Here is a 9238-nt window from a genome sequence, read left to right as displayed (position 1 = left end):
CTGCAGCTGGGAGGGCCTGGGACGTGAGGCTTGGGCCCGAGGGAACAACCAGACGATGAGAGGACATGAGGCACCAACTCTCCCAGCATGAGTGGGAGGCTCATGGAGCTGGAGATCAGAGTCCCTTCCTGAATCGGAGCCTCAGCACCCTTGTCTGAGCCATGGGCCAATAGCCTGTTACAAGGCTCACCTTATCAGAGATGCTGGACATAGGCGCTCCCTGAGGGCTGTGTGGATGGATAGATGGATGGATGGATAGATTGATGGATAGATAGATGGATGGAAGAATGGGTGATGGATGGGTGGATGGATGGGTAATGGGTGAATGGATGGGTAATGGGTGAATGGATGGGGGGGGTGGATGGATGAATGGGTGGATAGACGATTGGATGGGTGGGTGGATGGATGGGTGGAGGGTGGGAGGGTAGATGACTTGTTGGTGCAGCAGAACTTCAGAAAATGTAGAGACAGGCACAGTTGGAGAGTGTCATTAGTTCAGTAGTGTTTCCTGTGTGCCTGCTATGTGTCCGTCTGTGTGCATGGCACCAGAGGAGGTGCTACATGACAAACAGAACCAGACTTTGCAGAGGGAGCTCTGGGGTTGATCACAGCATCTCCTGTTGCAGATAATGATAACACTAGTACTCAGTGAAACCGGAGGCAGCCCTTACTCCCTCCATACCAGGGCCAGCACAGATGCCCTAGAGAGGTGAGGCTGTGCTCAGACAGGCCTGGCTGCAGGAGAGGGTCCACGGTGGGGAGGGTGGGCAGAGTCAGGGCAGTGTCCTCCAGCCTGGCCGAGGATGCCCTGTGAGTGGCCTCTGAGGGTCTGGCCCTACCCCCCGGCCCCTGACCCTTGTTCCTTCTTGTGTCCCCCTCATGCCGGGCTCTGGTCAGCTCCCCGTGGGCGCTCGCACGTGGAGCTTTGTGAAGATCTCTTGGCGCTCACTGGCTGGCCGGGACCCTCTCCCGTTGACATGTGAAAACAGTGAGAGGGGAGCTGGAGGTTGGCCTCCGGGAGCACTTAGAAGGCCGCCCTGGTCTTAGGACTCTCCAGGTCTCCCTGAGAACCCCTGCCTCTCTCTCCACTTCTGGTTTCTCCTCTGGTCCCAGCCTCTGCTTCCCCGTGGCTTCTGCTGTCTTGTGTCTCGGGCTTAAATGAGGCCCTTACCTTACATCAGCTCCACGGACGGGCAATTCTTCAAGTTTCTGAGTCCAAGCCCATGACAGAGACCTGGTCCCGTTGTCCAGCCATCGGTGGAGGCCTGGTTGTATTGGTCATGGGTCCGCAGGCAGCCCCTGGACGGGGTGTCCTCGGGTTGGCTCTTTTCTGGGTCAGGCATGGCCTGACTGGAGTTCCAGACCCGGAGCCATCCATGTCAGGGACAAACAGCTCTGTCCCCAGATTCAGCACCATTAAAAGGACAGTAAAGGGACACCATGAATAACTCCAGGCTAGTAAGCTCTGCAGCTGAGAAAAAAAGGAAAAAATTATTTAAAAAACACAAACCGTCAAAACTCAACCAAGATGAAACAGATCATTTGAATGGTCCTATAATCATGGAAGAAATTGAATTGATAATTTAGAATATCCCAAAAAAGAAATCTCCCAGATCCAATGGTTTCACTGGAGAATTCTACCAAAACTTTAAAGAAGGAGTAACACCAATTTTACACAATTTCTTCCAGAACATAGAAGAGGAGGGAATACTTCCCAGCCTATTCCATGAAGATGGCATTATCCTAATACCAAAACTAGACAAAGACAATATAAACACAAACACATAAAACCACTACAGACCAATGTCTCTCATGAACTTAGGTGCAAAAATCCTCCATAAAATAAAAGCAAGTTGAATCCAACAATGTATAAAAAGAATTAGACACCAAGACCAAGTGGGATCTATCCCAAGTTTGCAAGTCTAGTCAATGTTAAAAAACCAGAAAATGTAATTTACCATATCAACAAGCTAAAAAAGAAAGCATATCAATTGACGCAGAAAATGCCTTTGACAAAACGCAACACCCATCCATAAGAAAAACCCAAGGTAAACTGGGAGTAGGGTGAATTTCTTCAGCTTGATACGAGACAGGGTTGTTCTCAAGGTTGGAGGTGATCCTGCACAGCCGGAAATATTACTTATTTATAATTAGTAAACAAACAAACATTCATCGTTTTTGAGCATGTACTATGCTCAGGTGTCGTCCGGAGCATTTAACATAACCATGTGCCAGGAGAGAAAGCACTCCTGATTTGCAGGAGAGGAAGCTGAGGCTCTGAGAGGCATGGGCCCCACAGCACGGGTCCGCACCTACTGGGGAGGAGTCCTGGCTCCGCGTTTCCTGTGCTTCCCACTGTCCTGGGCCCTGGGCAGAGCTGGGCCGTTTCTCCCACTTCTCTTAACTTAACTTGGTTTCCACTCCCGATGCTGGAGCCCAGTGGCCAAGCCTGACCTGGAGCTCCTCCCGGGAGCACACAGGCCGTGTGATGGGCACGGAGGCCAGCAGGCCTGAGGTCTTGGGGGAGGCCCCAGCTAGGGAGCAGAGGGGCAGACAGGCTGGGTTCCTGGTGGGCAGGGCGTCTGGCTGTTTGTGGGAAGGCCGATGATGGGGAAGCCACATCAGAGGGCCGTGGCCTTCCTCCGGCCCGGCTGGCCCTGGCCCGGCCTGGCTGTTCCCTTCTGAGCAGGGGAAGCACAGTGAAATCACCTCATTTGCTGCTCCATTTCTTAGCGATGAATAAGACGTGAAGCAGTATGACAATACACCCCACTAGCGGTGCTGGGTAAAGGGCATTTACAGTACTTCTTCCAGGTGTGCTGGAAATCTCATACCGACGGTAATTAAGGCCTCCTAGTTCCAGCCCAGCCCACATTGGCCTGAAATGGCCTTTTTAGCCACTGACTTCCTTTCCCGTGGGCGTCTGGGGCCTGAGGCCTCAGGACTGCTGGGCTTCGGGGTGGGGAGAAAATGTCCCTCAGCCTCAGCTCTGAGTACGTCGTGGGTATGGGCGAAAGAGGACGTCAGTTCAGGGCGAAAGAGGAGCCTTGGGGCTTATCCCCTCCCACCTCCCCACTCCCACCCTCTTACAAAGAGCCAAACGCCCAAGATGGGGAGGGGAGGACTCAGCAGGGAGGCCAGTGGGTCTGCGTGACACAGAGCCGAGAGCCGCGGCAGAGGAGAGGCCTGGGAGGAGGGGGCGGGGGCACACATTGCTGACTTCCAGGGACACACGTGAGTCCTGCGGGAGGCTGGCTGTCGGGCCCTGAAGCCCTGAACGGGGCCCATCCTGAGCCTGGGGCACGAGGACCCAGAAATCACAGGGCCACGTATCCTGGCTCAGAGCCCGGAGCAGGTGCTCAGAAAGCCTCAGGCCTGGAGGTGGAGGGAATCGCTGCAGCCCAGGCTTTCCAGAGACCATCCTCTCCCTCAGCCTCGCAAGGAGACCCCAGCCTCCCTCCAAGGTGCTCCCCGCCCCGCCCACTGCCCCCATCTTGGCAAGGAGCAGACGCGTCAGAAACAGACAGACTGTCATCCCCAGGGCCTCCCTCTCTCAAGACCCTTGGCTGCAGGATGGGCACTTTGAATGCGTGTCACCCAGGAGTTGGCAGCCTGTCCACCGCACTCCGCACCCAGCTGTTGGGTCACACGGCTGGGAGGGAACGGGAGGGCCCCAGGGCTCGGATGGGCACCTCTGCCCCACGTGGCCCTAGTCTCTAGACTCTCGTCTAAGAGCCGTGCCGCACGGCTGGAGCGTGGCGAGGATTTTGTGCTGCAGAAAGGGAGCCGGAGCCGCTGGTCTGGGGTGTTTGTCGCACAGCAGCGGTGCCGGGTGACACGTCTGTCCCTCGGGCTTGGGGCTGAGGCCTGCATTCGTGTCACTCGAGTGCTGGCTTCCGAGTTGGGGAGTCTCGGCGGTTCTCTGCCGGCAGCTCCCCTGAGACCCTGCCCATGGTCACCGCCCACACCTGGGTCTGTCCCTCCTTCGTGCTCTGGCACATACCCCTTGAACACCTGCACAGGAGGGGCCACCCTGGCCACAGTGCACTGTGGGGGCCCAGACGGACAGGGCCCTGCCGTCCTGGAGGACAGACGTGTGAGGGCAGAGGGAGAAGGTCCCTGAAGGAAAGCACGTGCCTGGCTTCAGGCAGGGAAGACCCACACTCCACCCCAAGGCTTCTGATCAGCCCCATCTGGAGCCCCACCTCTCGAACCCCTACACGGCCACTGTGCCAGCCTTTGCTGTCTCCTTGGACCTGCCGAGGTCCCGTTCACCTCGGGGCCTTTGCAGGTGCAGCCCTCTCTGCGCAGAAGGCCCTGCCCCTCCCGTGCTGCTCCTCCCACCCTGCAGGAGCCCCAGTTTCCCCTCGTGTCCTTGGCACCGACACAGTCTTGGGCTGCATTGTTCTCCTGCCTGTTTGCGGGTTTCGTGGCTGCTTCTCCCCATGGCTCCTGAACTTCCTGAGAGCAGGGACCGTATCTTCTTGGCCGTCATGTAACCTTGGTGATAAATAGCTGGCACCCAGGAAATATTGCCGGGCACACAGGTGAATGGGTGGTGGGCAGCAGGGAGTGACGTGGTCTGATCTGCGTTCCTGATAGAACTCTTGGAAAAAGGAAGCCCACAGAGATGGTAGAGGGGCCGCAGGCTGCCGAGGGCTCAGGAGGAGGGAGGGGCAGAGGGGTGAGCACAGGGGGTGCCTTAGGGCAGTGAAATTACTCTGCACAAAGCCATAACTGCATTTGTCAAAACGCTAAGAATATAAGACACCAAGAGTGAACCTAATGTAAACCACGAACTTTAGTTAATGATAATGCTGCAATATTGGTTCATCAGCTGTGACAAGGGGACTGACTGCATGTGTGTGGTGGGGGATATATGGGGACCCTCTGTACTTTCTGCTCAATTTTCTGTAAACTTAAAGCTGCTCTAAAAAAATTGACCCTTAATTTTTAAAAATCTCTCGCAAACCACAATGAGACAATTTTGCACCCACCAGAGCGGCTAAAGTGAAAACAGACAGTGACAAACGTTGGCGCAGACGTGGAGCAGCGGTACTCTCCCGCACCGTCGGTGGGAGGGACGCTGGTGGGGTCTCCAGAAGGGAGATTGGTTCCCACAGACACGTGCGCAGGTGTGCACCACATACGTGTCCAGACATGTACCCATCACACCAGAAGCGTCCAGGAGGGGTGAGTGCATCGTGGACGTTTTGTATAGCAGAGCCACAGAGAAGTGACAGTGGCACGTGGACGAATGTCATAAACTTTACAGTGAGTGATGGGAGCCAGACACAAGCACGGCCAGCGTGTAGCGAAAACAGTCAAAACCAAGGTGTGATCATGGAAGTTTTGTGTGGCCGGAGCAGGGGGCAGGGGGAGGGCCAGCCGGGTAGGGGTCCTCACCTCCTGTTGTTGGCCCAGCAGCCGGCGCTCACAGCTGCTCCAGTTCTGGCTGAGGTCCCCCTCCTGCCTTCCCTCTCCCCTCCCCGCTCCTCATCCCCCATCTTCCCCCATCCCCCCATCTCCCCCTCCCTCATCCTCCCTCTCCTCCTCCCCATCCCCCGCTCTTCAGGACCATGGCAAAGGCCAGCGATTTCTCTAGGGAACTGGCCTAACTGGGCAAGGACTTTTTGAACCAGACTTCAGAGTGGAATTTTTTTTCTCTCAAAATAGCGAGGAATTGGCTGTCCAGGAGTTAAAGATAGAATCCTGTGGCAAGGCCAAGGTCTGAGCGCCTGTCCCAGCTGGCAGAGAGAAAGGGCTGTGGAGGTCCGGCCGCCACTGCTCCCGGGGGCTGTGGCCGGCGCTGAGTCACATGGCTGCACCCACACTCCTCACCCACTACCGTGGTCTGGGGCCAGCGCTGAACCGGGACTCAGCAGGAGACATCTGTCCTGCGAGGCAGTAAGGGCAGGGGGCCTTGAGGGGCCTCAGTGTGAGAGCCAGGTCAACTTCCACGGAGGGTCTCAGGAGGGCTTCCTGGAGGAGGGGACCCCATGGAGGCAACAAAGTACACCGGTAAGCAGGAACCTGCCAGCAGCTCAGGGCCTGGAGTTCGGGAGGTCTGAGGGCAGTGCCGGGCGGTCAGCTTGGGACCAGCAGGGCCCGGATGTCAGCTCTGAGGGTGCATTTTATTTGTGGACAGTGAGGAACCGCTGCCAGTCGTGCGGCAAGGAGGTCAGGGGCTGGTGCAGATGAGCATCCGGCAATGGGGAGAGCCTGCCGAGGTGAGGGCCCTGCTGAGAGGGGGCCCAGCAGGGGCACACAGAGTTGGGGGCACTGGGGAACAGCGGGCCAGAGCGGGGCTCCCCGTGCCCCCCGACTCCTAAGGGAGCATGTGGGGCTCCTGATGGCCAGGTCTGGTCCATCGAGGGCTGGCCTGTCCCTAGGGTGGGGTCGCGCCCAGCCCCGCACATGGCGCTCCTGAAAGGGGCAGGCCAAGGGGCGGCTTGGGGCTCGACCAGAGACCACGGGCGGCTTCCAGCTGCCACCGCAAGTAAGGACAGATTCTCCTCACAGGAAGCCCAGGTGTGTGCTCACTGCGGTGGAATGTGTGTGTGTTTGAGGGCACATCCCCGCCGGGGGCCCGGATAGAGGGCAAGACACCTGGGGGCTGTGCAGCCCACCCCGCACCCAGCGCCCTCTCGGCCTGTGGCCTGGGGCCTGGTGCCACCTCAGGGCTGCACCTGGCAGAGCCCAGGCCTCCCGGGAGCTGGCAGCCCTGCTAGGGCTCTGACTCACCTCTCAGGGCCACCTCTTCCTGCAAAGCCGAGCGCTCTCCAGTGCCAGGCGGGAGGTGGCCGTGCACCTGGAGGGGCCCCAAGCCCCCAGAGGGAGAGCTGGGTGACGACAGGGAGGGGCCGGCCCTCGCCTCCCCACCTGTTTGCCTCGGGGCGCCTTCCCTTCCCAGCACTTCTGCAGCCTGGACCCCTTGGCTTGGTGTCTGGGAGCCCCCAACGCCCCGCCTTCATTCCAGGGGTGGGGGCAGGAGGGGGGTTAGCCCACGTGGGCGTTCGTGAGCGATGCCCCTAATGGGCCTGGAAGGCTGGTGCCCCACATACAACACCCTGACCTCAGTGTTCACCTCCACAGGGCTGGTGGGCCAGCCGAGCCCCTCCATCGGCCTGAGTCCTTTCAGGTCACAGAACTCACCGTCCAGGTGGTGGGGAGGAAATCGAGGCTCAGACCGTTGGCCGCTGCTCAGGGCCACACTGGCAAGAGGAGGGAGAAGGACTCAAACCCAGGCCCCGCTCCCAAATCCCCCGGCCTCTAAGGCGGCCTCTGTGGGCGGGGACAGGGCACGAGCCCAGGATGCCACGTGGTGGTTCGGGACACACCCGAGGGAAAGAGAAGGTAAGGCCAAAGCCATGGGTGCCCCAAGGCCTGGTGTGGCCGGGGGCCTTGGGGAGAAGATCCCCCGTAGCCCAGCTAGGCCCTGGTCCCATGTTCCCCACCAGTGCTTGACCCTGTGGCCACTCTGGTCAGCCAGGCCCATCCACCCATCACAGAACCTCTTCCCTGACTCCCCGGGCAGGACCCTGCTGATCGACACCCACAATCCGCGCACACGGAGATGCCGAGACCTGTGATGTCTGGTCTCCAAGGTATGAACGCTCCCGACCCCGGCAGGGCTGAGGTCCAGCTCTGAGCGACCCCTAGATCAGGGTTGGGAGGAGACGCCAGTGGCTCCCACCCCACCCAGGAGGCTGGGGTTACGTGTCCTCCAGCTCAGGACAGGGGTTTGCAAACCTCGGCCTGAGGCCACAGACTTACACCTATTTTACCAAATAAAGTTTGACAGGAACACAGCCATGTCAATCATGCAGCCCAAAAGCCTAAATATTTACTACCTGCCCATGGCACATCCATGGCATACGTGATAGCAAAATGTAAAATAATTAGGAAGCAATGAGTTTTAAGTATTAATTCGCTTTTTAAAAAACAACTTTATTGACTTATCATTTTCATACAATAAACTACACGTATTTAAAGTGTAAAACTGATAAGTGACATATTGTGTATGTATATTATTTGTACATAAACATACCTGTGAGACCATCCCCACAATAAACTAATGGACATGCCCATCACCCCGTGTTACGTTAGTCCGTGTTTCCTAGAGTTCATACAAGCAGAATCATGTGATGTGAAAGCTTTTCCATCTGTCTCCTTTCACTCTATTCTGAGATTCATCATGCAGTGCATTCCCATCCTTTTTTGTTGCTGAGCACTATTCCATCAGTGAACATACTGTAACATGTTGCTCTGTTCGCCCATTGATGGATATCCAGGCTCTGTCCAATTCTGGACCGTCACAACCAAGGCGCTGTGAGCACTTGGGTACAAGTCTTTGCAGGAACATATGGTCACTTTTCTTGTTGAGTCCCTAGGCATGGAAGAGCTGGCCCACATGGCAGGTATATGTTCAAGTTTCTAAAACTGCCAGACCGCTTTACAAAGTGTTTTTTTGTTTGTTTTTTTAATAAATTATTTATTTATTTTCATTTTTGGCTGCCTTGGGTCTTTGTTGCTGCGCACGGGCTTTTCTCTAGTTGCGGCGAGCGGGGGCTACTCTTCGTTGCGGTTCCCAGGCTTCTCATTGGGTGGCTTCTCTTGTTGCAGAGCACAGGCTCTAGGCGTGCGGGCTTCAGTAGTTGTGGCACTCGGGCTCAGTAGTTGTGGCTCACGGGCTCTAGAGCGCAGGCTCAGTAGCTGTGGCGCACGGGCTTAGTTGCTCCGCGGCATGTGGGATCTTCCCGGACCCGGGCTCAAACCCGTGTCCCCGGCACTGGCAGGCGGATTCTTAACCACTGCACCACCAGGGAAGTCCCTACAAAGTGTTTTTTTAAAGTATTCCCCTGCACATTGTTAGAGCTTGGAGTTGAGGCAACTGGCCGATGAACTCACAAGTGTAGGTAGTGTGCTATGTGAGGGGCAAGTTTTTCGCTAACACCACAAGGGTCTCTGGCCCAATGAGTGGCGTCTGATAATAATACTTGCTACAAATGTATGATTTTAATGTATGAAAGCTTTAAGGAGAGAGGAAAACATTTTTTAAATGGCTTGTGATTTCTTCTGCTTTTCTCCATTATTTCTTACTCTTGGACTTCTCAGGCATTACTTGGCCATTCTGTTTTCAGACTAACTTGATGTATCCTGATGTAAGATCCTAAAAAGGGAGCTCACTCCCGGAAGTTCTGCGCATGCGTGGCACCATCTCCCGTGAACACCCATA

The 9238-nt window shown here is 56.4% G+C and overlaps 1 non-coding gene across 1 annotated transcript; it reads left to right on the top strand.

Moving 5' to 3' along the window:
* The first annotated feature begins 8860 nt into the window (after positions 1 to 8860).
* Positions 8861 to 9010, top strand: LOC137750844 (small nucleolar RNA SNORA62/SNORA6 family). Its single transcript, XR_011070624.1, has one exon. It is a non-coding gene; the product is annotated as a small nucleolar RNA SNORA62/SNORA6 family (small nucleolar RNA).
* Positions 9011 to 9238: the final 228 nt, after the last annotated feature.

This window comes from Eschrichtius robustus, chromosome 16 (assembly GCF_028021215.1).
Source record: "Eschrichtius robustus isolate mEscRob2 chromosome 16, mEscRob2.pri, whole genome shotgun sequence".
Classification (NCBI taxonomy): domain Eukaryota; kingdom Metazoa; phylum Chordata; class Mammalia; order Artiodactyla; family Eschrichtiidae; genus Eschrichtius; species Eschrichtius robustus.
Note: the sequence above shows the minus strand (reverse complement) of the source record. Positions and strands in the feature narration are given on the sequence as shown.